Source organism: Microtus pennsylvanicus, chromosome 15 (assembly GCF_037038515.1).
Source record: "Microtus pennsylvanicus isolate mMicPen1 chromosome 15, mMicPen1.hap1, whole genome shotgun sequence".
In the NCBI taxonomy this organism is placed as follows: Eukaryota; Metazoa; Chordata; class Mammalia; order Rodentia; family Cricetidae; genus Microtus; species Microtus pennsylvanicus.
In genome coordinates, this window is record NC_134593.1 from 27,881,025 (window position 1) to 27,908,949 (window position 27,925).

At 41.4% G+C, this 27,925-nt stretch overlaps 1 long non-coding RNA gene across 2 annotated transcripts in view; it reads right to left on the reverse strand.

The window, feature by feature from the left end:
- Nucleotides 1-307: 307 nt before the first annotated feature.
- LOC142835466 (uncharacterized) overlaps nucleotides 308-27,925 on the reverse strand; it is a 506,414-nt gene continuing 478,796 nt past the window's right edge. For both annotated transcript variants that reach the window (XR_012907884.1, XR_012907885.1), the window contains exon 5: nucleotides 308-318. This is a non-coding gene — a long non-coding RNA (uncharacterized LOC142835466). The remainder of the gene's footprint in view (nucleotides 319-27,925) is intronic.

Here is a 27,925-nt window from a genome sequence, read left to right on the forward strand (position 1 = left end):
GTGTGTAGGGCAGACACTATGTTAACCACAATAATGAGATACTGGAGGTATTTGCCTTATGAAGAGAAATGGTTTATTTGGACGATAGCTTTGGGGATTTTACTCATGATTAATGGGCTCTGTTGCTTTGGCTCTGAGACATGGCAGCTGTTGGTTGTTAGGTCAACACATCCTACTAGTTAGGGAGCACGGGATAGGAATAAGAGGGGTCATCCTCACTCAAGGTCATCCTAATGACCTAATGATTTCCTGCTAGGCTGGGCTTTCCACTACTTTTCAACTAGATTACACTGTACCGCATGGGCTTTTCAGGGGTATCTAGCACCCACACTACAGCTCACACCTTACTAAGTATTGTGTGCATGTCCTGCATGCCCTTCTTACCCCACATGCAGCTGTAATGTAGGTCACAAGACATTCCCCTGGCTTGTAGCACTTTAGTCAAGCAGACTGGATCAAGTCAGGTGTCAGACAAGAGAGTGTCCCCCAGCTCCTTCCGAGACCAACGAGCCATTCAGCTTATATAGACCTACTTCCTTTGTCTGTAGAAGTTCCTTCTAGGCCCTGACCCTTTGGATGTGTGCATGATTAGCCTAATATAGACAGCCTCAACTGCAGTTGTCCTCACAAATAAAGTTCTTCTGTGTGTGCAAGGTGGCTTATCTGCCTGGATTCTTCAATCATAAGCATCCTCAGGGCCTTCAATATAGTAATTCTCATTCCTGCTTCTAAGCCTGTGTTCTTAACATTTTCCAGGCTCAGAATGCCCTCTCTGGCTTTGCTAATAACCAGACTCAAAATCTGCACCTCTTCTGCTTTATCTGTGCACACAGTTCTCAGCGATTTCCCCCAATCATGGGCAGCTTTCCTAATTACAATCGGTCTCATTTAGATGGAAGCATCAAATGCAGAAGGAGGCTGCATCAAGTGCAGAAGGAAGCGGCATCAAATGCAAAAGGAGGCTGCATCAAATGCAGAAAAAGGCTGCATCAAGTGCAGAAGGAAGCGGCATCAAATGCAAAAGGAGGCTGCATCAAGTGCAGAAGGAGGCTGCATTAAATGCAGTCGACCAGTGCTGCTTCATATTCAGCTCATGGGCTGGTGAGATGACCCGGCCTTAAGTGTGCTAGCTGTTCTTGCAGAAGATCTGCGTTTGGTTCCTAGCACCCACAAAATGGCTCAAGCCATTCTTAACTCAAGTTCTAGGGAATTCAGTAACAACTTCTAGCCTCTGTGTGCATCAGACGTTCACACAGCATACTTATATACATGCAGTCAAGTCACTTATGTGGATAAAATTAAAATAATATCTTTTTTTTTAATAAAAGGAAAAGGTTTGGTTCAAGGATTAGTGAGATGGCTCAGTGCTAAGAGAGCTTGCCGCACAAGCCTGATGACCCGAGTGTGTTCCAGGAACTCACAGTGGAAGGAGAGAACTGGTTCCAGAAAGTTGCCCTCTGACCTCTGCACTCACACATCTTCCCCCCCCCCCCCTCTCTCTCTCTCTCACACACACACACACACACACACACACACACACACACACAGAGAGAGAGAGAGATCAGTCCAAACACTATTTTTTGTGTGACCTTCACGAGAGCCCAGAATTTCTAATACTCCCAGTTAACTTTCCACTTTTAAGAGATTTTTAAAAAAATGTATTTGAGTGTTTTGTCTGCGTGTGCGAGAGTACCATCGGCATGCAGTGCCTACAGAAGCCGGAAGAGGGAGTCAGACCCCTGGGAGCTGGAGCTACAAGCAGTTGTGAGCACTGAGTACCCCTGGAACCAAACCCTGGCCCTCTCTGTAGGAGCAGGATGTGCTCTTACCCATGGAGCCATCCCAGCCATCCCAATTTCTCACCTTAGAAAATAGTGGTAAAAAACATTTTACCACAAGCTTGAACAAGTGAAAAATCAATATCAGAAGTGTAATAATGCTTTCCAAATAGAAGTATACTGTCAGTAATAATCCCCTATGTCTTGGATATTCATTGTTCTAATATCTTTGTATAACTCTCAAGACAAATTTCAAACTTCTGTTGGTGGGAATTATAATGGAAAACATGCTCATATTTTTTTTTGTAATATCAACTATTGTGTCTTTAGTCCAGGAAATATCCCACCAACATCTGCTAATTTGATTTGCAAATGTGGCCCATCTACTTTTCCCCAAATGTATTTAGCTCTTTATGGCTACTGTAAGCATGTTTTCTTAATTTAAATGTCTCTCTTTCTACTTGTGATACTTAATTTTGATTGTCAACTTGCTGAGACTTAGAACTACCATATGTGGTGGTTTGGAAGAAAATGGCCCCCAAAGGGTGTGACACTATTAGGAGATGTGGCCTTGTTGGAATAGACGTGGTCTTGTTGGGGAAATTGTCACTGTGAGGGTGGGCTTTGCGGTCCCTCTTCTCAAGCTTCCCTCACTGTGACAGTCACTTGATTTGCTGCTACCTACCTATGAAGATGTAAGGACTCACAGCTCCAGCATCATGCCTGCCTGCATGCCACCATGCTCCCTGCTATGATGACAATGGACTGAACCTCTGAAACCATATACTGCCACCACAATTAAATGTCCTTTATAAAGGTGTGTTTTCACAGAAAATAAAAACCCCAACTAAGACACCATGAAAATGAATCTTTAGGAATATCTGTGAGAGATTGTCAGATCAGGCTACTTGAGTTGGGAGGACCAACCATAAGCATGGGTTGTTCCATTCCATGGGCTGGAGGTTGGGACTGAATAGAAAGAAGGCTTCTGAGAGCCATCATTACTTACTTTCTGCTTTCTGACTACAGATGCCTGAAACTAAGTACCTCAAGCTCCCGATGTCACACCTTCCAGTGATGTTGGATCATATTCTGGAACCATGAGCAAAATAAAGACTTCCTTAAACTGCTTTGATCAAGTAGTTTGTAATAGCGGTGAGAAAAGTAGTTGGTGCACTATTCATTATATCAGAATGTATGTGTGTGTATTTATATATGGCAATTATATATTTGTAATTCCATTTGTTGCAAAGATGAGAATATGATCAGAGAGAAAAGTAAATGGATGAAGCATAAAGCATTAGAAAGATCCAGGTATGGGTTAGAAGAAGTAACTGGTAAAAGAGAAAAAAAGCTGGGGTTTGGAGCCAAAACATGGTTGGAGGGTTAAAGAGGCAATATGCTTCAGACTTATCTAAAACCTCCTGTCTCCAGGCAGTTGCTAGAGAGCTTAGAGGTGGAGGAAATGATATGTTACTAATCAATGGGCATGCAGTTTCAATTGAGTAAGATGAATGAACCCTAGAGATACTTTGCATGCATTACGCCCTGAGTCTTTAGTAGCATGTTGTACACTCACACATTTTAAGAGGGCATATCTCGATCATGGTGGATGATTTTTTTTTGATGTGTTCTTGGATTTGGTTTGCCAATATTTTATTGAGAATTTTTCATCCATGCTCATGAGTGAGATTGGTCTGTAATTCTCTTTCTTGGTTGAGTCTTTGTGTGGTTTTGGTATCAGGGTAACTGTAGCCTCATAAAAAGAGTTTGGCTATGTCCCTTCTGTTTCTATTCTGTGGGACACTTTGAGGAGTATAGGTATTAGCCTTATTGGAAGTTCTGGTAGAATTCTGCATTAAAACTATCTGGCCCTGGGATTTTTTTGGTTGGGAGGTTTTTGATGACAACTTCTATTTCCTTGCAGCTTATAGGTCTATTTAAATTGCTCACCGGGCTTCATCTCAGAGACGCAGGACTGGTTCAACATATGAAAATCTATCAATTTAATCCATCATACAAATAAACTGAAAGAAAAAAAAATATGATCATCTTATTAGATGCTAAAAAAGCATTTGACAAAATCCAACACCCCTTCATCATAAAGGTCTTGAAGAGATTAGGGATATAAGGAGCATATCTAAGTATAATAAAAACAGTATACAGTAAGCCGACAACTAATATCAAAATAAATTGGGAGAAATGTAAAGCGATTTTACTAAAATCAGGAACAAGACAAGGCTGTCCACTCTCTATTTTTTCAATATAGTTCTTGAACATTTAGCAATAGCAATAAGACAACAAAAGGAGATCAAGGGGATTCAAATTGGAAAGGAAAAAGTCAAACTATTGTTCTTTGCAGATGATATGATAGTGTACATAAGTGACCCCCCAAAACTCTACCAGAGAACTCCTACATATGATAAATACCTTCAGTGATGTGGCAGGATACATGATCAACTCAAAAACATCCGTAGCCCTCCTATACACAAATGATAAAGAAGCTAAGAGGGATATCAAAGAAACACCACCTTTCACAATAGCCACAAATAACATAAAATATCTTGAGGTAACAGTAAAAAAGGAAATGAAAGACCTATTCAACAAGAACTTTAAGTCTTTGAAGAAAGAAATTGAAGGAGATTCCAGAAAATGGAAAGATCTCCTATGCTCTTGGATAGGATCAACATAGTAAAAATGGTAATTGTACCAAAAGCAATCTATAGATTCAATGCAATCCCCATCAAAATCCCAACACAATATTTTACAGACCTTGAAAGAACAATAGCACAGACACTAAGAACAACAATAAATAAATGTGATCTCCTGAAACTGAGAATCTTCTGTAAAGCAAAGAACACAGTCAATAAGACAAAAAGGCAGCATACTGAACGAGAAAAGATCTTCACCAATCCCACATCAGACAAAGGACTGATCTTCAAAATATATAAAGAACTCAAGAAATTAGACATTAAAATTCTAAATAACCCAATTAAAAAATGGGGTACTGAACTAAACAGAGAATTCTCAACAGAAGAATTTCAAATGATCAAAAGATACTTAAGGAAATGTTCAACTTCCTTAGCTATCAGGGAAATGCAAATCAAAACAACTCTGAGATACCATCTTACACCTGTCAGAATGGTTAAGATCAAAAACACCAATGATAGCCTTTGCTGGAGATGATGTGAAGTAAGGAGAGCACTCATCCATTGCTGTTGGGAATGCAAACTTGTACAACCACTTTGGAAATCAGTATGGTGGTTTCTCAGAAAAATGGGAATCAACCTACCTCAGGATCCAGCAATACCACTCTTGGGAATATATCCAAAAGATGCTCAACCATACTACAAAAACATTTGTTCAATTATGTTCATAGCATCCTTGGTTTTAATAGCCAGAACCTGGAAACAGCCTAGATGCCCCCCAACTGAAGATTGGATAAAAAAGTTTGGCACATTTACACATTAGAGTACTACTCAGTGCTAAAAAAAAAAAATGACATCTTGAATTTTGCATGCAAATGGATGGAATTAGAAAACACTATCCTGAGTGAGATAATTCAGACACAAAAAAATGAATATGGTATGTACTCACTCATAAGTGGATACTAGCTATATAAAGAGAACATTGAGCCTATAGTTCATGATCCTAGAGAAGCTAAATAATAAGGTGAACCCAAAGAAAAACATATATAGATCCACCTGGAAACTGGACACAGACAAGATCGCCTGACAATATTGGGAGCATGGGGGTGGGGGGTAGAAGGAAGGGGAGAAAGGGAAGAGGAGGGGAGAAGGGGAGGGCTGAGGAGAACTTGAGGGAATGGGATAGTCGAGATGGAGGAAGGACAGATATGAGAGATATCTTGATTGAGGAGCCGTTATGGGGTTAGCAAGAAACCTGGCTCCAGAAAAATTCCCAGAAATCCAAAAGGATGATCCCAGCTAAGACACTAAGCAATAGAGAAGAGTGTGCCTGAACTGGCCTTGCCCTGTAGTCAGACTGATGATTATCTTAAATATCACCATACAACCTTCGTCCATCAACAGATGGAAACAGAGGCAGAGATCCACATCAGAGCCCTGGACTAAGCTCCCAAGGTCCAGTGGCACTGGGATTTATCGCTACTTCATGTGCTGGCTTTTTGGGATCCTATTCTCTCTGAATGTATACGTTGTTCAATCTAGATGTAATAGGGAGGGCCTTGGACCTTCCACAACGCAAAGTGCCTTACCCTCTCTTAGGATTGGTGGAGGGTAGGAAGGGAGAGTGTGTGGAGGGAATGGGAGGAGGGGAGGGAATTTGGATTGCTATTTTCTTAAAATCTAATAAATAAAAAAGAGGGTACATCTTATGTAATGTGCTTACCCAAATAAAAAGAGATATAAATACATCCAGCATAATTTTAAAAGCTTCTCTTATATGGTTGAGATGGGGATTTCACAGGGTGTTGTGAGATTATTTAATCATACCTATAGGATAAAGCCAACTCACAGCCAGTTGCTCCACAATCCACTATAGAGGATCTCTGAATCTTTTTCTTTCCCAATAGCTAAAGGGCTTATATTCCTATATATAAGGGCTGGCTATACTATGTGTCTGATTTAGACGGTTCCACTAAGGTGTTTTCAATCCTTTAGAATCCCTGCTGCTGCTGGGGTTCCTGCTGGGACATCTCAGCACAGCAGAAGGATGGCTTGATGGGCGGGAAGCTGAACTGAAGCTCAGCCTCCCACCTGGCTGCAAAGCCAGCTCCATCTGTCAGTTGTTCCGGGTGGCTGACGAGTACAGCAGTTCAAAGTCCTACTCTGAGCCTGTTCACAGCATTTCTTTACTCTCCCGGGACCTGGTATTTCTGGCCACGGGAGAGCAGGCTGGAGCCAAGCACTCTTCAGCTCAGTGCCCAGAGTACATGGGCTTGGCAACTACAGGAGGCCATACTGTGCTGCTCCTTGGGATGTTGAGTAAGAGTACTGCGCTTATTTCAGCTCATTTTACCATCTTGTTTTTCGTGACCCATCTGTGTGAAGTTTGGAAAGATGTTTATACATTTAAAACCCAGCCAGGCATGAAATTAATGTTGGGTAGGATTTCAATAACTGCACAGATAATAAGGCTGAGTGTGTATTGACTAAGTCTGGTAAGAATGGCACAGCATTAGAGTGGAAGGGTGATTAGCATACCAGATTCAGGAAGAGCCCTCTCAGAAGGATGGGGAAGCCTAGTTGATGTATGTGCCTCCCTTTAAACATTCATCCTTAATAGTTACATTTTAATATTGGGATTAGAGAGTTACAAAGATGGCTTAGTGATTAAGAACTCTGGCTGCTCTTCTAGAGGACCCGGGCTCAATTCCTAGCACCTCCAGGTCGCTCAAAGCTCTTGTAATCTGGTACCTTATTCTGGCCTCTGTGAGTACTACACAAAAATGGTACAAACCTATACATGTAGATGCAATATTCATACACATTAAAAATTTAAAAACAAAAATTTAATTACATTTAAGGATTTAGGGTTATTAGTCTATGTTCATAGTTGTGAGAACTTATCAGATAAGCAAAAATTTCACTTTATTTTCTACCACTGTGCAAATATATACATATATATTTAGACATACACACACACAGAAGAATTATATTAATTCTTCTGGTCTAGGAACCTAAGCTCGGTTTAGTTGTACTTTTAGATCAGAGTTCCACCAGACTGCAGAGAAGGGATAAGATGGGTTATGTTTTCAGCTGAATGGTTGACTGGATGAGTCTGCACCCAGGACTACCCATGTTGTTGGCAGAATTCCTTTCCTTAATATTATGCTTAGGGCATCAGAGTCTTGCTATCTTTTGTCATCTCCAGTAGCCATCAGCAGTTCCTTTATGAAGACTTCCATGTGGAATCCCTTAGAGCATGGCTCTTTGACTGTTAAAAGCTAGAAAGATAAAAGATAAACCTTTCATGGATCAAAGTTCTTTATATTCAATAGTCACTGATGTGGTGTCCCATCACTTTTACCACAAAGAGTCAAAAGCAAGTAAAAGTCTTGTCAACAGTCAGTGAATATAGTCAGATTGAAGAGCAAACACCAGGATACGGAGCTGGAGACTCACTTCAGAATCAGTGTCTGTGGTCCTTAGCCAAGCATCCATGTCCAGTCAGCACTTGGTTTAAACCTTGGATAACAAACAGTGCGACATCCTTCTCTATGATGCTCAATTTCTATAGCTACAAAACGATGAACAATTCTCTGTACCCATGGCTAGTTTATATGTTCCTAATATGTAGTCTCATATCCATCTGTTTATTTCCCCAGCACCAGGAGTGACCTAGAGCTCTTTGGTCCAGATTTCCTTTCTCTCTGTGCTTCATAATGCTCACTCTGAAGCTTATTTCTTATTTTCCGCAGTACCATCTACCTTCATTTCTTAACTGATCATGATTAACATTTTGAAGGATTTGGCTCATACTCATCCCATTATTCCTCTTTTTTACATCTCATGGGAAGGCAGCATGATCTTAAATATGGCACCAATTTGCTTGCCCATCCATCCATTAAGGGTTATTTGTAAATGAGAGATGAGATGCTTACTTCATAGGGTCCTCACAAGGAAGAAATACCCCCATTTACGTGTTGTGTACTCTCCGGTTGCTAGGTTCCTTTCTTCCCTCTACTATTGCCTTGTACCAGAGGGATCTTGCCTGGGATTGTGGTTGGCTTATTTGGCTGTTTTTCAAATGCTAAGTCTCAAATAAACTCTAGCAGAGTTGACCTGTGGGAGCCTTTGGGAAGCACTCACTTTGGTCAATAAAGGAATATGCTGGTGGCGGTGGCTAGTAGTACAGGTAGGATAAGTGCTATTACTAATAGAGCTCTGGTACTCATTGCTATCTGGGCTTTCACTCTATTGGGTAATTACTTAGATTTTGGTGTCTTAATTTCCATTGCAGTTAGATGTGGCTGTGACACCAGATTCTGGCTCACGGAAGTGAGTAGAATTGATGTGTGCCTCTTGTTATCCTGAACTTAACCTTCATTATAAATTTCATATTTTTGCCATTCTCTTGTTGAATGAAGAAAAAACTAAAAGGAAGTGAAGGCATAAGATGGAAAAAGCCAGATCTCTCAATGACTACATAGAACAAGCTACACGCACCCACTGACATTGGACATTCTCTTCACCAGAAAGAGATGGTCACTATGTTACTTATTTTAATAGAAGGGCCTTTGAATAGACCTTCACCTCAAAATAGTCTTAGCAGAAATGCCTAAAATTCCACAATTCGTATTCATTTCTCCAAAGTGTTTATCACTTTCCCTATAGCATAATTTAAGATAAAAATACCTTTGATGGAGGAATGGAGAACTCCTTAAGACACCAGTGAGAAGCTAAAATGTTATGCTTAGTGAGGGAAGTGGGCTAATTACACCTGAGGAGTGACTAGGAATAGAGAAAGTGGAGAAGAAAAGCAATGGACTTAGATTTTTTTTTTCACAAATAGTTGAAGAACATACATTGAGTGAAATGAACTAAGCAAGGCTTAGGAAAAAAGAATTCTGTGCCTCTTTGGGAGTGAAGCAAAATACACTTAAGTGATGTATATCATTCATATGCATATGATATATATGTATATGATGTATATGATGCATATGTATGCTATGCATATGTATATGGTGTGTATGTGTATGATGTATGTGGTGTTTATGTTCCTCTTTTTCTTTTCTTTGGTAAGGCTTGGGTGCTGGAGATCCAGCTAAGTTTCTTGTATGCTAGGAAAGCACTCCACCACTGATGTGCACTCTAAGTCTCTGTTTGTGCCTTTCCTCCAAGAGTGACTGTTAACTTACTGTGTCTTTTCATTCATGAGATCTTAGCAGCAAAGCAATTGCTATGGCCTGAGGCTTCTCATCCAGTGCTTCAGTATAAATCCCCTCGACAACGCTGTGACCAGACATTATTAACCCCATTTAACACAAACTTATCCTTTGGCTCTCAGTTCAATTACCTGGAAAATTGATCTGATTCTGCACTTTAGATCATCTTTTTTTTATTAGTGACTCACGGGGACATGCTTCTCTTCTCTCTAGGACCTGGTTATACTCAAAGATGTGGTTAATTTATTTTTCTCATCTTTACTGTGCTATAAGACCCACGAGGACAAGGATCAAGAATGCTTTTGGCCTTTGAAAATCCACCCCATGCAGGACACCGGTGACTGACAGATAGAATGTATATTGAGTGGATTGAAAAATAGCATCTAGTAGTTCGTTTTCTAATAGTGCTGGAAAGGGAAGGTTACCTCTCAACCATGTGTGAGTTGCTTCCATGGGGAAATTTACTAAAAGGCTACATCCCATCTTTAGAAAATGTCCATCCTCTCAAATCATGGTAGAGCCTCTGTTATGTCATGAGGCTCCATAGAGAAACCCAAACATGCTGTGGGATAATGCTCTTGTGTGCTGTAAAGATTTGTCACTCATATTGGTCTAGTAAAATGTTGATTGGTCAGTAGCTAGGGGGGACAACCAGACAAAGGCAGAGATGCAGTCACCAGCCAGATGCAGAGGAAGCAAGATAAGAATGCCTCACTCAGAAAAGGTACAAAGTCATGTGGCTAAACATACACAAGAATTATGGGTTAATTTAAGTTGTAAAAACTAGTTAATAATAAGCCTGAGCTAATAGGCCAAACAGTTTAAATTAATATAAGCCTCTGTGTGTTTCTTTGGGACTGAACAGCTGCAGGACTGGACGGCACAGCAACTTCCATGTGTACAAACATGACAGGCTACTTTCCTAATGCCCATTTCTATAGTAACAGAGTTGTCCCAAGGTTTGCAAACAACTGGGTTCTCTTATGACATCCATTATCTGATAAGATAGTTTCCCTTCTCTTTATTACAATTGGAACTACCAAATAGCCATTTTAAGTAATAATTAATGATTGTTTGTTAAAGATGGTAATTTCCATACAATAGGTATTCTGTTTTTACTTACACACACACACACACACACACACACACACACACACACTCTCTCTCTCTCTCTCTTTTCTTTCTTCAGTACCAAATATTTTGAGGAAAAACAGTTTGAATACCTCTTGGCACTGAGAATGTAAACCATATAATTTCAGAATTCTTCATAGAGTATTTTTCTGGCTACAATCAGTAGCCTGGTGGGGGATGCTAATGGTCTCAGAATATCTAAAAAACCCATCACTAAACTAAATTGCTGCGTGGGGTAGAGTGTAGGTGAAACATGATTATGGTGATGACAGGAAAAGCAGACATGCAAAGCTTGTTAGAGAAGGTGGGCATTAAACCCAGCATGCGGATGTGGAAAGAGAAGTAAATCACTTGTAAGATCTTCAAATCTAATAATTTCCAGTAAAGTAAACATTAAAGCTGTTTAGTGTGACCTTTTAACTTGTGATTCTCAGTTAATATGAGTTATCCAGGAAGGCACTTCTCTTTATTTCTGTCATGCTTATAATTTTAATATCTTTAATCATTCTGAAATACTTTGAGGGACAGAGAACTATTATTTTATTTCAATACATTAAAGATGGGCACAATCGATCCTAATAATAAAAGGTAGATTGATATGAAGAAAGCCAGTTAAAATGACTTTATGCTACTACCATAAGAAAACAAATTGGAATGGAGTGATCCTCTGCCTTAAGGACCTGAAAATTGAGGAATTCCATATTCAATGATCTTTAGATATAGGGAAAGACAGCAGAGGAAACAGGGACGCAAATGAGGGAGTCATCCATCCCATGCCTCTGCTTCTGGGGGTTAAGTTACGGCCTGTGGCTCAGGGGATGAACCTCTACAGTCTAACCAACCTCAGGGAGCAATGGAGATGAGGTTCAAAGTGCAGAGAAAACAAAACATCTAGGATTCCTGGGGAAAGCAGCCAAGGGTGGAGAGATATATAGAAAGAACTTTAGAATTGAGGATGAGGGTCTTCACCCATCTTTGGTTTAAAGATTGCACTTGTGGGGCTAGAAAGATAGCTCAGCGGTTAAGAGCACTGCCTGCTGTTCCAGAGGTTTTGAGTTCAATTCCAGCAACCACATGATGGCTCACAACCATCTGTAGTAAGATCTGGTGCCCTCTTCTGGCCTTTAGAACACTGTATATATAATGAATAAATAAATCTTTTTTTTTAAAAAAAAAGATTGCACTTGTGTAAGGTGACCCTAAAAGGTTGGTAAGGGCAACATCTAAGGAAAGAAAGAAACACGAGGTTTTGTAGCTAGTAACTGTATTATTCCACATTCTGTGTGAAAATCAATTCACCTAGAAAGAGAAAGCATGGGCAGCATGTCTCCATCCACCTGTGCGTTCCCAATTTTCCAGGTCCTTTTTTGCTCACAAACATATTTATTCATAATTTTCAAAGTTTACTCAGTTACAATAACATAGGAGCACACTTTTCCTGCTCATCGGTACTCACAAAACCCACCTAACCTAGAATTATCCCACTAATGATTTTAGACAGCGTGTCCATTTGGCTGATGAAACTTTGCTCACTGGCTGGGTCTGGTTTTAGAAAACATAATGAAATCTTTTCGGGAAAGACAAAGCATCAGAGAAACAATCAGAGAGAACATGAATAGTGTTTCCAAATAAAAGCACACAAAAAGAGTAGTGATTCATCCAGGCACAGACACTGAGGGATTTTAAAGCTTTACGTTTCCTTGTAGTAGCGAAAAAGAATAATGCTTGCCAGCGACAGAACACTATTGATTCTAGCAGCTGCAGATAAAGTCTAGCTTGTAGGAGTTGGTGTTGAACACCGAAGATAATTAATTAGAAGAATGTGTCTTCTAGTGGGATGTTTATTAGGCTGTAGCACGTTGTTATGAGTTTATTCTCGTTTCTTGGATGTAGTTGAAACTGATTCCTTTTAGTTTCCAAAATGCTCCAGGAACTTTCTCCTTCACTGATTTTTTTTGGGATCAGAGTATTATTCTGTTATTGTTGCTCATACATGTGTCGTGTGCTATAAACACTATCAAAGACCTAAGAAAAGTATAATAAATACCCCAAGTCCTTCTTTGTTTTTGGGACAGGGTTTCTCTGTGTAGCTTTGTTTCCTGTCCTGGAACTAGCTCTTGGAGACCAGGATGACCTTGAACTCACAGAGATCCACCTGCCTTTGCCTTCTGAGTGCTGGGATTAAAGGTGTGCACCACCACCACCTGGCCAAATCATGCTTTTAGCGTCATAAAAACAGCAACATTTTAAGGCGGCAGAACTTGAATATTTCTAAACACAGCCTCCCCCTCCAAAACACAGAATGCAATGAGGAGGCAATAGCAAATAAACAAATACAAATTGGAATTTCTCATCAGAGTGATAGTATTTGAAGAGAATTTCAGAGACCCCTGAGAGAAATGAACTCTATGTCCCCTAGAAATCACGGACTCTTTAAACTTGTAAGAATGGGAACAAGGAAATGAGACCTGCAGAGAGTCTACTAAGAAGTGGAGTAGAACAGAGATACAGCAACAAAACCAGTATGGTATTGACACAAAAACAGACATGTTGATCAATGGAATTGGACTGGAGACCCAGACATAGACCCACACACCTATGGACACATGATTTTTGACAAAGAAACGGGGAACGCACACCAGAAAAGGATAGTATTTTCAAAAGTGATGCTGGTCAAAGTGGATGACTGCATTTTAGAAGACTGCAAATAGATCTACTCTAATTACCCTCCATAAAACTGAAGTTCAAGTGAACCGAGGATCTCAACATGAGACCAGATACACTGAGCCTGATAGAAGAGAAAGTGGGGAATAATCTTGAACACGTTCACACAGGAAAAGACTTACTTTACAGAAAACTGTTAGCACAGCCATTGATAAATAAGTGGAACCCCCACAGAACTGTGATAGTACTGTACTGCAAAGGGCACTGTCATTTGGACAAAGCAGCAGCCCAGAGAGTGGGAAAAGGTGGCTTGTTTTTCCTTTTTTCTTTCTTTCTTTCTTTCTTTCTTTCTTTCTTTCTTTCTTTCTTTCTTTCTTTTCTCTCTCTCTTTCTTTCTTTTTCTCTCTCTTTCTTTTCTCTCTCTCTGTCTCTCTCTCTCTCTCTCTTTCTTTCTTTTTCTCTCTCTCTTTCTTTTTTTTTCTTTCCCAACTATACATCTGATAGAGGACTCATATCCAAAATATATAAAGAATGCCTAGGGATTCTATTGCTGTGAAGAGACACCATGACCACAGCAGCTCTTATAATGGAAAAGATTTAATTGTGGTGGCTTACAGTTGAGAGGTTTAGTCCATTGTTACCATGGTGTAACATGGTAGCATTCAGGTACACATGGTGCTGGAGAAGGAGTTGAAAGTTCTATATCTTGATCTGAAGGCAGCATGAGGTATACTGAGACATTTGGTGTAGTTTGAGCTTCTGAGACCTAAAAGTCTACCCCCACACTCACATACTTCTTCTGACAAGGCCACACCTCCTAATAATGCCACTCCCTGTGAGATTATCGGGACAAAAACATTCAAACTATCATAAGCTAAAAAACTAGATATCAAGAAACACACAACCCGATTTAGAAATGGAAGTTTAGACCAGTATTTATTCAAATATACTTTGCTTTGTTTCTTTTCAGTTTTTTCTTTCTTTTGACTCTGCTATTATGTGCAGGTGGTTGGACTAATGGAATTCCACAATCTCTTAATACTTTCTTCAATATCTTTTCTTCTCTTTTTGATGGAACTTAATCTAATTTGTGTTGTTAAACTGAACAATTTCTCCTTCACTTTACAATTTATATATCTTTATTAATATTTATTTGATGTTAATACTATTCTGGCTTGGGAAGTCCTTCTGTCTATGTTTTGCTTTTATTGGTTAATGAACAAAGCTGTTTCAGCTAGTGGCTTAGCAGAATAGAGCTAGGAAGGAAAACTAAACTGAATGCTGGGAGAAAGAAGGCAGTCAGTGAGAAGTCATGGAGCCACCAGAGGAGAAGTTTCCATCAGTTGGAACCTTGCTGGTAGGTCACGAACCTCATGGTAAAATATAAAATAATTGAAATGTGTTAAATTAAGATATAAGAGTTAGTCAGAAATATGCTTAAGCTATTGGCCAAACAGTATGGCAAAAGTGTGATTATTTCAAGACAGGGCAGTCTGGAAATGAACTAGCAGCCTCTGTCAACACTATTCTTTTTTTTTTATTTTTTTCTTTATTCTTTTGTATGCCCCAACACAATCATTGTGGCATTACAAAAATTACAATTGGTTACATTCTGCTTTTCAAGTGAATGATTACAATGAATACAAGTAAAAACAGCATGTTTTCTATATCTCTTACATGATTAGACATTTTACGTATTACAGAGGAAAAACAAATTATCCCAAAAACACACGTACATTCATATCTAAGCAACTAGCTATCGATTAACCATGTAGGCAAGCAACATATTCTCTCAGTCAGGTCTTTAGTGGCAGGCTCTGTTTTGCAGTTACAAAGGGAGGACCAATTACTTGTCTTGAAAGGCAATCTTATAAGGAATCTTAGAGGACTTGCAAATCTACCGAGTCAACACTATTCTTTCCTGCATTTTCTTCCAACATGGTTTCCCTTGGTTGTTTGAATACATTTAAAATAAATGAGTTAGGCTGGGTGATGGTGGCGCACACATTTAATCCTAGCACACAGGAGGCAGAGGCAGGTGGGTCTCTGTGAGTTCGAGCCCAGCCTGGTCTACAAGAGCTAGTTCCAGGACAGGCTCCAAAGCTACAGAGAAACCGTGTTTCGAAAAAGCCCAAATAAGTAAATAAATAAATACATACATACATACATACATACATACATAAGGGGTGTTTGTGTTAATGCCAATGTATGGGGTTTATGGAATATTCTATCGGTGCTTACATTCCTCTGTGTTAGCCAGTCTTTTTGAATAATATGTATTACATATTACATACTCACCCCCACACCTCCCCACACACTTCAAAGCTTTTGACTTAGTTACTGAGAAAAAGTTGACTATGTTCTAACGTTCTTTTATTTTTTTGTTCTTTATTTTTAAGATAGTATTACCCTTGTGTAATAGAATCTAGCATTTTCCAGCCAAACCTTTATTTGGGGACTGTTTGAATGAGTTACAGCTGAGTTTCATTAAGTTTCAATGCCTCGGGGACACTGCCAAGGACTAGAAGTCAGTGTTTAAGGGATGTGAGGTACTGCCGTGGAAAATAGAATAGAACACCGAGACAGTAGGAATTATCTCTGTGTGACGTGTGTCTCTTGGGGTTTCCCCTCAGGAAAGCCTCAGCTTGCCTCTAGTGCAGCAAGCGAGCTAAAAGGACTGTTACATCATCCCATGCCATGAGGTTTCTCCCATGTTCTGGCTATATCGTTCCTTGATAAGCACTAGACACAGAAGGGCTATTCTACATCAGGTTAAAACATCAGTATCCCAGGAGCTAGCGAGATGGCCCAGGGGGTAACGTGCTTGCTTTTCTAGCACAAGGGTCCAAGTTCAGATTCTCAGTAGCTATGTGAAAGTGGGGTATGGTAGAAACCACCTGCATTCCCAGGCAATGAAGGAGGGAACAAGTAGAGCCTGGGGCTTGTTGGCCAGCAAATTTGGGCCAGTGAGGTTGAAACAACGAGCTTCAGGTTTGCGGAGAGATCCTGTCTCAAAAAACATAGTGTGGAGAGCAACGGAGAAGACACTGTGTATCAACCTCTTGTCTGGACCTGCTCATGTACACACACACACACACACACACACACACACACACACACACACACGCATACATGCACACGCGCGCACACACACACACACACACTAGCACATACACACACAAGGGAATTGAAAACCCTTGACTTCAAGAAATAGTTAAGAGGATAAACCCATAGAATACATTCTGTGGCTTCGACTGTGAATCTGGGTGGGAAGTGGTGGATAGGGTTAAGGGGAAAAGCTGAGAGCTAAAATCCTGTAACTCGAGCCTGACGTACTATGACCCAGAACTTTGACCTCTAATAGAGTTCTAGGTTACTATTGACCGGCACCCCTTGCGAGTAGACAGCTGCAAGTATATACTACTTAGATTTTAGCAGAGTCCCAACTCAGCCGAATACTTCTCAAGCAAAATAACTCACACCACCCATTTACTCAAGATCAAAACTGTATTGCTGGCTTCTGTTGGATCAAGACTGTACTGTGGACAATTTACCAAACTGTCTTAATGTAATTACATTTAGCATCTCTTCTTCAGAATGTAAAACAATAAATATGGGCTCAAGTCCCAGCTCTGTCCTTGTTGGCTGTGTGTTATCAGAAAGGCTGCTAAACCACATTTAACTTCCATTGTTTTCCATTTGAAAGCGTGGGATGATAACCACTTCCCAGTTTTATACAGCTTCCATGATCCAGTCCCTGGAGAGAAATCAGGCATCTATAGTTCTTAAAAATACCCTGTAGCTTAACTTTGTGGATGAGAAACAAGGCACCATATGAAGTTCATGTTGCTGTATTTGCAGTAAAATCTGTCATAAAATCTGTTGTCAAGGTCATTGCCATTTTTCAAGGTCTCTTATAAAAAAAATCCCATTTCAGTTTTACAACCAAGTTCAAAAGGACTCTGCCTCTCCTGGAATGTGGCTTTTCCTCTTCAGTAATAAGAGTGCACTAATTTCTCATGGTTCTCCTTCTGCCCTGACTGCACAGAAAAAAAAAACAAACAAAAGTAGGGAATATTTGTACTTTATAACAAGTTTATCAGCTTTCCTGACTTGTCTATCTATTTTCTCCCATTTCTCTCATTTTTAAACATTTATCTGACCAACAGTATGTAACTGTCTGATTTTTAAGTCACCACAAATTCTTTTCGGACAGATGAGGTATCTAAGTTGAGTCAGAATGTCATGCAGACTCTCAAAGTCCTTGTTTCCTCAGTCAAAGGTTGAAGAGAGCCACACAATGTCACTGAATGCCATGTGGGAACGCTGACAAATCACAAAGTCAAGTTCAGAGTTGGGGTCCAGGGTGTGAACAAGAAAGTAGACCCCACTGGAGTACAGCCTAGGTTTAGATGTTTGGGGCTAACCAGAACCCACTTGATTAAACAAACGCGAGGGGTGGATCTGTCTTTCATCACCATATTTGTTTAAGAATGAATGCTGCTGTTTTTTTGAAACCTAAGGGAGAAGGTAAACCCTTCAAATGGAAGTAGAAAACAATAAAAGGAGTTGTTTTTATTATGCATGGTATTTACTCTGCTAAAAGTATTACAGTTAGTAAATATCTAGAGGTTTCTGCCATAGAGTATTACTGTTCTTGAAAGATTCTAGATGAGATTCCTTGTTGAGAGCATCTCAAGGCACAGTTTGCCACTCCTCCTATAAATCTGGTTTCCCCAGTCTTCATGCATCACCAGTGGAGACCAGAGCATCACTCATAGATGTCATCCCGAAGGAGCAATGTCACAGAGGGGTGCCCTGGAGGAGTTGCATCAGGGTGAGAGTTGACTGAAAACTCATCCTGTGTCTACGGGAGAAGCAGGGTCTGCGCAAATCTTCTCAGTTAAGGATAGAAGAGTATAGGACCAGCTACTTGAAGAGCTACCGTGTTGTGGTCCCAGAGACTGCATCTCCAAGCACAGAGGGAGAATCTTTCTCAAACATCCATCCTTTCAACTCCTTTTTGGTTTATTCACACTTATCTGCTCATCCCCTGCTCCTGAGCCTTGGTGATTGTCAGCTCCCATCTGATTCTAAGGTGAACTAAACGCATGTTCTGCCGCGTGGAGTTCACAGTTCACTGAGTGACTTAACGACCTGAGTACCCATAGCCACGATAAAAGAAACCTATTGACAGAGTCTTTGGGTACTGGGGTGGGGGACGGCTGCCAGCAGTGATTTGAGACGGCCCTTCTCAGCGCTGCAGAGAACTGCTGCTCTCCTGGTTTCCCTAACTAGGAACAGGGTTCTCCAGCACAGATCTTTTCTGAAAGAAGACCTCACAGTCGTAAATCAGACTGGGTCATCAGCTCGTTCAAAACCCGGCCATCTCAATGAAGTACAAGTGCAGAAGTGACCCCAGGCTCCGCCTGAGGGAGAGCCGGCCTTCCTGCCCTTGTTTGTTCCTCTAACTCCCTGAGCTGGTAAGAGCGGGTGATGATCCTGGGTTGGTTTCCAAAGGCAGTAAATGTAATTGCAGATAGGACACGAGGGCACTGGGATAGAAAGAATCACCCCCTCCGGGGCGTCTTTGCTGCCTGGCCTCTAAATGACCCGCAGGTGGTGCGTGGATCAGATCCAGGCATCCCAGAGGACCCAGATGAGAGCCGCCTCAGCGGTTTGTCAATGGAATAAACTGAGCAGGAGGCATCTGGGGCCGGGAGGTACAAGCGGTGACCTCACCCCAGAGAGGGTGATGACTCATTATAAAGCTCTCACCTGACTCCAGAGCTAACCAACGTCACAAAGGAGGGCGTTCAGGGCCGTGTCCCAGGACTGATCTCTGAAAGACTGTTAGAAGGCACAGCTGGCTGGGACTCACTGTCCAACAGGAGGTCAGGGTTGAGGCTCTTAGAACAGATATGGAGGGGGAAACTGCTTACAGAACACCACAGCTTAGGTGGATCTGGATTTGGAGGTCCTCAGCTGCCCGTGAGGCAGGCAGAAGAGCTTTGAGGAGGACTGATAGCCACTTCACACGGAGCACGGATTGAATTGGAATTTGAAGAAAAAGTTGAGCCAGCGATGATGATTTCTGTCCTCCCCCACTGAAAGACTCCAATGAGCGGCAAAGATAGAATCCCTGAACTTATTCTGTGCTTGCGGTTGGCACTCTGGAAATGGCTCTGGTTGTCCCTGTTCACGCACAGAGCACAACACCTCAGATGGGGATGGCACTTTACAGTTTGCCAGCCATCTCACACAAATCATTTAATTGATCCTTGCAGTGTCAAGGAAGAAAACAAAGGGAGAGTCGGTCCTGTCTTCCGTACAAGGAGCAACTTGGCTTGCCGGTGTCAGTACACCATTTCCTACAGTTACAAGTAACTGAAGAGATCTGATGTAGGTTCCGGCTGCTCCTTTGTCACCAAACAGCCTCAGAACCCAAGTTGCCTGAGGTTTTGTACCTCTGACTTCTGCTCCCACTATCTCCCTCCCTACTCTTTAAAACAGCAGAATATTCCCGGGAAAGATGATCTCCTGTGTCTGTTGTGATCTAGCCAAGTCTGGATTATCTTCTGAGGTAACCCAGCATTTGAAGCAATGCATATTGCTTATTTTCTGCTGAAAGGTATTGGCTAGCCACTCTTGACCTTGCCTGCCTGGTAGAACTACCTTGAGAGCTTTTAAAAAGCTATGTTGAAGTTTCTGGACCAATTAAGTCAAAATCCCCAAGGATGGCCCAGGCATTGGTATTTTTAAGCTCCCCCACAATTTTAATGAGCAGCCCATGTAAGGAAGTCTTGTGAGACTTTGGGACTCCAGGAGGGTCATGAACTGTTAAAGTCGAGAAAGTGCTTGACTCTGCAGTGTTCTTCAGATGCTGTCGTGGAAAGCCCCAGGTGTGCATCCCTGCTTCTACAGGTGGCCGCTTCATTTCCATGCCATTTGAGTTCCTCATAAACTGACTCTGTGTTCTCTGTCTACCTTCCTGAGCTGGGGCTTCATCTGTTTTACCTCCTATACCATGCAGTTCAGGTCTGTCAGGATGTTTCCACCTGTGATTAACTTATAACCCAGTTCACAAATGCCATGGGCATGTGTTATACTACATAACGAGAGTGCTGAGGTGGGCAGCTTCCTGGGCGCTCAGTTCAGCAGCTCAATGACATCATCAAGGGCCCAGATTTCTCTCACTTTTCTACTTTGTGATCTTTTATGAGTCTCCCTTTTTATCAGCCTTGCTTGATTCCCTCACAAGCAGGCATTATAGAATCTATTAAAAAAAACAATGTTTATTGTTGTCCATGTTTAAGAGTGAGAACTCTGTATTCCCTGAAATACTTCATTGGTTAGAGCTGGAGCCCAACAAACTCCCCTCAAGTTCAACACACTGGCATTTGCCCCATTGTCATAGACTTCTCCAAATTAAGGCAGGAACTGGGGTACAATCATTTCCCCAAGGAGTCTCTCTTTAAACAAACATAGGGTCCTAAGATGGTCTGCATGCTGAAGTGGGAAGCCAATTGTGCTTGGTAATATAGGAGCTTGGGTTGGATTTAGAAGTGAAATCACTGCCCTTTTCTTCACTATTCTGTCTTTGAATAAGTCAAGGCCTCTCTGGATATTAGTGTTCTCCAGGGTGAGATTGTGACCACTGATCTCAATGACAGCAGGTGTTGCTACCAGATATATGAGCAGCCCTGGAAACCCCTGGCTCAGGATGGTAACATGTGGGCCATGCCATACACTTCAATACCTCCCTCTCCTTCTCTAGTATTCTCTACCTTGCCTGCCATGTGCAGAGTGACATTAATCAGAGCTGCCAATCCTATTCAGGTCTCTATGAACTTGGTGGCTTATTGGATTTACCTTTCCCTTCACTGCATATGAACCCAGACCCTGGGCAGTCACAGAAGGGAGCATGCCTGGAACTTCCTTTAGTGGTCCCCTCTGAAGTATCATTATGCCCTTGAGCATCCTCCAAGCTCTTTCCAGGAAGGTGGGACTAATTGGGCTGACTACATTCACTAGGATGCATCCTACAGACACAGGATGTCCCACTTTTGGTACTCTCATACAACCATCACATTCCCTTATTTATTTAAACTGAGCTTCTCAATGGTAAGAAACCCTTATGAGCTAGGATGGGTCTGGAAGGTAGAGATAGAGGCAAATTGCAGACCATTTCTCTACTTGCTTTAGATTCCTTATGAGGATCCCTTCCTTTCTTCTGTTTTTTTTTCTTGCTCCCCTAGTCTTTTCCTCTTGCTCACTTCTTCAGAACCTGATCAGGTTTAAAGATCTCACATTTATACACGCCTGAGCAGAAATGCAAATTCATGCTGCATTAGTGCTCATGGAAATCCTCCCTCAGTGTTTGGAAGAACTCCATGTAACTTCCTCTGAGACAGGATTGAAATCTTCAACGTACCAAGGCACCATTTCAAAACCCAAGCTGCACTCAGCCCTCTCAGCCTTCCCTCAGGAGAAGGGGGTTAGGAGGTGTCTGGAAGGGAGGAGATGTGAGATCTGTGGATGGTGTAGAAAGTTCACACACTGGAGGAAAACCTGCAATCTAGGAAGAGGAGGAATAGAACACAATAATAACTCTCAAAAGGCAAACTAAAGCCAGCTAACAATAAATTCTAGGTGGTGGACACAATAGAGTTAGAACACAGCCAGGGGATAAATGAGGCAGAAATAAGCATCTGTGTGCACAGATTCCATACAGCCCAGAGGCAGAGGAAACACCTGTATTTCAGGCTCTATGTGCCTCTTTTGAGGTTCCTCTGGTAGTAGTTGTACTTAGCAAATGTCGTGCGACATCTGGGCTCTCCTTAGTTATTCCTATTTCTTATCCACTTGAATGTTTCAAGACTGTTCTTTGTAAAACAAATGATAATCTTCTGTTTAAACAGATGGGAATTTTCTGTCATATACCAAGTCTTAACATCTAGAATACTACAAAGGAAACTATAGACAGAGGTGGTTACCGAGTTCAAGTCACTCTGTGTTCATGGCAAGAGAAGTTGATTTTAGAAGGCAATTAAAGTTCTTTTAGATTTATGTATTTTGTTTTATGCACATGAGGGCTTTGCCTGCATGTAGGTGCTTTGTGCCTGCAGAGATCAGAAGAACGCATCAGAAGGCCTGGAACTGGAGTTAGGGCTGGTTGTAAGCCATTGTGTGGGTGTTGGAAACCAAAGCCAGGTTCTCTGCAAGAGCAGCAAATGCTCTTAACCACTGAACCAACTCCCCAGCCCCTAGGAGGCAATTTAGCTTTCATGGTTTATAAATGAAGCGGCTGAGCATCTGAAGTATTCAAATCCTTGCCTCAGGTGCCTGGTAAGTAGGCTTGCAGCACAGCAAAGATCATAACTCTGTATTGCCCCCTTCCCTCAACCTATCAGGTCTCTAGAGTCACTTGGAGGATGGAGGCCTTTTCAGTCCACCACACCAGACTCTCCAAGAGACAGTACTGGGCATGTGGACTTTGGATAGGTCCTTGGTAGTTCCTAAGACTAGCCATGTGTGGAATGCTGCTTTCTGAGTTGTGTTTTGGCCAGGGTTTATCTTAAAGTCCTGGCCAGTACGGTAGCTTTGTATTTTGCTAGTTGTATAAGAAAAAACAAACCTCTCCTGTCTTAGGAATGTTCTGGACAGAACATTCAATCAGGGAGAGCTGGGACAATGACAAGAGACACACACTGTGCCCCTTGTTCCTGTGTCCAGCCTGCCCTGCATTCTCTCCCAGTCCTGAAGCATTCTTGCTGGTGTTCGGGAACTGGGCATACTCTGCTCAGGCCTGGATTTCCACTGTTGTCCTGTCTGGATCTGGGTCCCTTTGTGGCTCTGTACCACTAAGAGGGGTCTGCAGTTAACCATTCCCTGCTCCTTTCTTCCACAAGGAAATCGTTTCTCTTTTTCCTGTCCTGATGGTAGGGAAAGAATGACTAAGATGCTTGAATTCTTCCAGCTCTTTCTTGTACTTTCACTTTCAGAAAAATAAATGTGGAAATTCTGGGGGAATAAGGGAAAATTGAGTCTGATGCCTAAGATTTATGTTATATTTTTATTATGTGTATGGAGGATTGAAAGGGTTATGAGTACGGGAGTGCAGTGCCCTTGATATCAAGAAGAGGATGAAGGATCACTTAGAGCTGAAATTACAGGTGTTTGTAAGCTCCCTGAATGGGTATTGGGAACAAAACTTGAGTCCTCTGTTAGAGCAGTGTGCACTCTTAACCCCAAAGTCATCACTCCAACCTCTCATATGATGCTTAGTCCCAACTGTCAACTAGACAAAATCTGGAATCACCTGGGAGACAGACCTCTGTGTCTGCCTGTAGATTATACGGAGATGAGAAAGTTACCTCCTGTGGACTGTGGCGTTCCTTCCTGGGCTCCTGGACTGTACAGAAGGAATCAGGGAGCTGAGTGGTAACATTCAGTAATAGCTTTCTGCACCCTGAAAATGGAGGTGATGTGACCAGCTGCTTCAGGCTCTGACTGCCAGGACTAACCCACTATCACAGACTGTATTCTTGAACTGAGAACCAGAAGGAGCCATTCTCCATGGAGCTTCTTTTGTCAGAGTGTTTTAGGACAGCAACAGGAAAGCCTGAGACATAAGCCCAGCATTTGGGAGACAGAGACAGGCAGATCTCTGAGTTCAAGGTCAGCCTGGGTTACAGAGAGAATTCCAAGACATCCAAAGATACACAGGGAAACCCTGTCTCTAAAAACAGGAGGAAGAAGAAGAAGAAGAAGAAGAAGAAGAAGAAGAAGAAGAAGAAGAAGAAGAAGAAGAAGAAGAAGAGGAAGAGGAAGAGGAAGAGGAAGAGGAAGAGGAAGAGGAAGAGGAAGAGGAAGAGGAAGCGGAAGCGGAAGAGGAAGAGGAAGAGGAAGAAGAAACTGACACATTAAAACAATTAACACTATCTTGTCTCCCCAATACAATATTCTGCAAGTCAATGAAGGCTGTTGAGTGATAATAGATATTACTTTTCATGAGAAGGGGAAATAGTTTCTCTCCTGAGCCTTATAGAAATGATGAGCTTGTCTATTTCCCCTTCCTAGGCAAATCCCTCTATGTCTCTCTTAAAGCTATTCTGAATGAATGATCTGTTTTTTTTGGAGCCCATTTCCTATGAAAAGATACCTTGCTCAGCCTAGACACCGGAGGGAGGGCCTTGGTCCTGCATCATCCTGGTGATGTCACAGAATTCATTGCCTCCCCATGGGAGACCTTACTCTCTCTGAGGAGCAGATGGGGGGGGGGTGTGAGGAGACAATGGGGAGAGAGAGAGGAGTGGAGGGAGGGGAAACTGGTATCAGTATGTAAAAAATAAAAATAAATGATGAACTTTTTAAAAAACACATCAATGTAATGAAAGTACCTTCCCCAAAAAAAATCCATTGGAATTATTTGTTTGCACATTATCATCTAGGATTGCCTAGGACTCTGGGAAATCCATGACGTCACACACTGCAGAATTAGGAAGGAGATAACAGTGCAAGAATGCTCCCAATGCTGTGAAGTCCTTGTTCTTCTTCCTCCACACCGAGATGCCCACGGGAGGACACCGAAGCCTTTTTCCATCACCTCTTCCCAATCTTCTTTTACAGACCTTCATGTTTAAAATGCCATCTTCAAAATCTGAGGAAATCCCCGTCGCTGTGCTTCCTTAGAGAGACAGCAGCAGAATGTTCTCCAAGAGTGTGTAGTTATTACTGGGACTTTATAATTCACAGTGTGTTTCCAGCCGAATACTAAGAGAGCAGGAATAGCTGCTTGTAGAACTGGTGGAATATTACCTTAATATATTAGGACTGTAGATAAGGGGTATCCCATGATACCCAAACCCTAATTCTGAGCAAAATTTTCCACATTTCTTCTCTCAGAGGAAAATTGCCTTGGAATTAGAGCAATCATATCTAATATCTGAACACTTAGCGAAGGTCATATGAGCAATTTCAGCTCCCATACATTTGCTCCTTAGAATATTCTCTGCATGTAGTTGACATTGCTCAGCCTAATAACACTCTGCTCACCTTGCCTTCCATTAGCAGATTAATAGAAAAGCAATCTTTATAGGACATTGCAGATCTTCAATTACTACATCAATGCTAGAATTTATATTAATGCAGCTAGAATATATTAAATGTTAATGGAGATCCCAAGGAACATTTTGGCAGGGTATTGAGACATTAGCATAAATTAATTTCTTCTTAACAACTGGCTTCATTTTGGAGCTGCAGAAATGGGTAAGGAACTCCCTCTCTAGCGGCTTTGCTGCTAGTATGCAGCTTCTGCCAAGGATAAGCTTTGGGGTGGTTAAGAAAGAGAAAAGGAAAGGAAAAGCAAAGGAAACAGGTGCCCGAGTTTTAATCCACAGTCTCCTTGCGTCAGTTAATCATCTATAGAGGCATTGTATTACAAAGAGGAATAGTTTCCCCCACTTTCTGTCTTTGAATGGGACCCTCCCTCAGCCTAACCTGCACTGCTGATTCTAAAAGAACAGGCTAGGTGAGTGCACAGCTATCCTTTTAACCACTCATTTGCAGAGTGGAGTAACAAGAACTCACTTCTGGAGGCCATAGTTCAGTTTTTGCTTAGTTTTAGTCTTAGTTGCTACACTGAATTAAGGCATCCTGACATTTTTTTGGTGGATTTTTTTTTCTGGAGATACTGTAATTAAGAAAGCATAGGACTGGAACCAGACTTCATGGTTTGAGTCTGAGACATATATCCCTCATTAGGTTTGTCATGCTGGGCACAGACTTTGGGCCCCATCATGGATGATTTTCCTCACGTGTAAAGTCAAAATGATCATTGCAGGATTTCAGCTGGACTTACTGCCTCTGAGCCCCATCCAGGAAGCAACCCCGGACAGTTTTCTGCACCTGGGCACTCCCATGTCCTGAACACACAACAGATTCATAAATGGTCCTGTCTCTCTCTGAAACTTGGGATCAAGGGTCAGTGTTGGCATGGTGCCTGCAGACTGTATCCTCCCATTCACTCTCATGGTGAGCACTGCTCAGGCCCAGGACTTGCTTCTGCAGATGAGCTATGCGCTGTTTCCTGCGGCTGTTAAGATCCACAGCTCACACTGCTGCCTACACCGGCACTGATGTCCTTTCAGAGAGCAGGGAGGAGATGGGAAGTGGAAGAGTTAGGGGGTAGAGAACAGCAACCAATCAACTCGCTGGACTTGCCACACCACACGCATGGGGCATACTGTGAATAAGAAAATCTCATCTCGCAGAAGCACTGATCAGGGTCTTCTCGGTCCACTTTGGGTCGAGTTCACTACTGCAGAGGCATAAGTTAGTATACTGCATAAAAGTTGCAAGAGAAAAGTGAACAATATTTTGCAGAATAAAGTAATTAATATTCATTTACAATTCGCACACATGTCAGAGCAGATTTATATTTGAAGCAGAATCCCGATTTCTTAAAATGGCAGCTGTGAAATGCGGATGATGGAAGAAAAGAGCAACCTTACAGAGGATTCAATTTTCATGTGTTTATAAGATTTGACTAAAGTTTCAGGCTAAATTATGGGACTATTTTATTTAAATGACATTTATTTCTGATGTTTATATTCATTATCATTTTCATTTTGCAACTTAAATTCTGAATCACTTTAAAAACTAAACTCAGGAAATTTGGAAATATTAAACTTTTTATTTCTATATGTATTCCATTTTATCTTCTTTGATCAAAATACTCATATTTTATGTAAATTGAATTAAAAAATTTGGTACAGAACTATTAGGTTATTTTTAATGATTGCACATGGAATTATTGGGTTCTGGACATTTTATTATCTTGATGCTCAGACAGAGCAAAGGCAAAAGTGGAGTTCAGAGAACCCAAAATCTAATTTAAAGCAAGAATATAAATAGACTTTAAAGGTATACAAAAAGCTCTTATACAGATACCAGAGGTATGGCACTGAAAGCTTACCACTTCTGAGATTATTCAACATACACAGCTATAACAATGCTTGTGTTTTCTTACATGAATTATATCATGTACTAAAATTTGTTCATAATGATGCAGTATACAAAGGCCCAAGATACGAAAGGTAATTGCTGGATTTTAGAGCTTAAAATGATCACACTGCATATATTTTAAAAGAGGAATGATACGCTCAAAGATTTATGGCATTGTGATGAACTAATCATAAGATGGATAATGATATTCTCAGGTTTTTGATGACTCGTTTCCAGAATTATGGTGGAAAAAGCCAGTTAACACTGAATGGAGAAGTGAGTAGACCAAAATGAAGCGGAATTAGATCACTAAAACCATGGCAAGGAGCAGAGGGCGGAGATAACTAAACATTGATGGCAATGGAGCAAAAGACAAGGAAAATCTGAAGACTTAATGGTGGGGGGGGCAAAATGGGGAGTGGGGAACGATCAAGAGATAGAGCAAAGAGATGCGGGTGTTCAGGAAGACACTGGA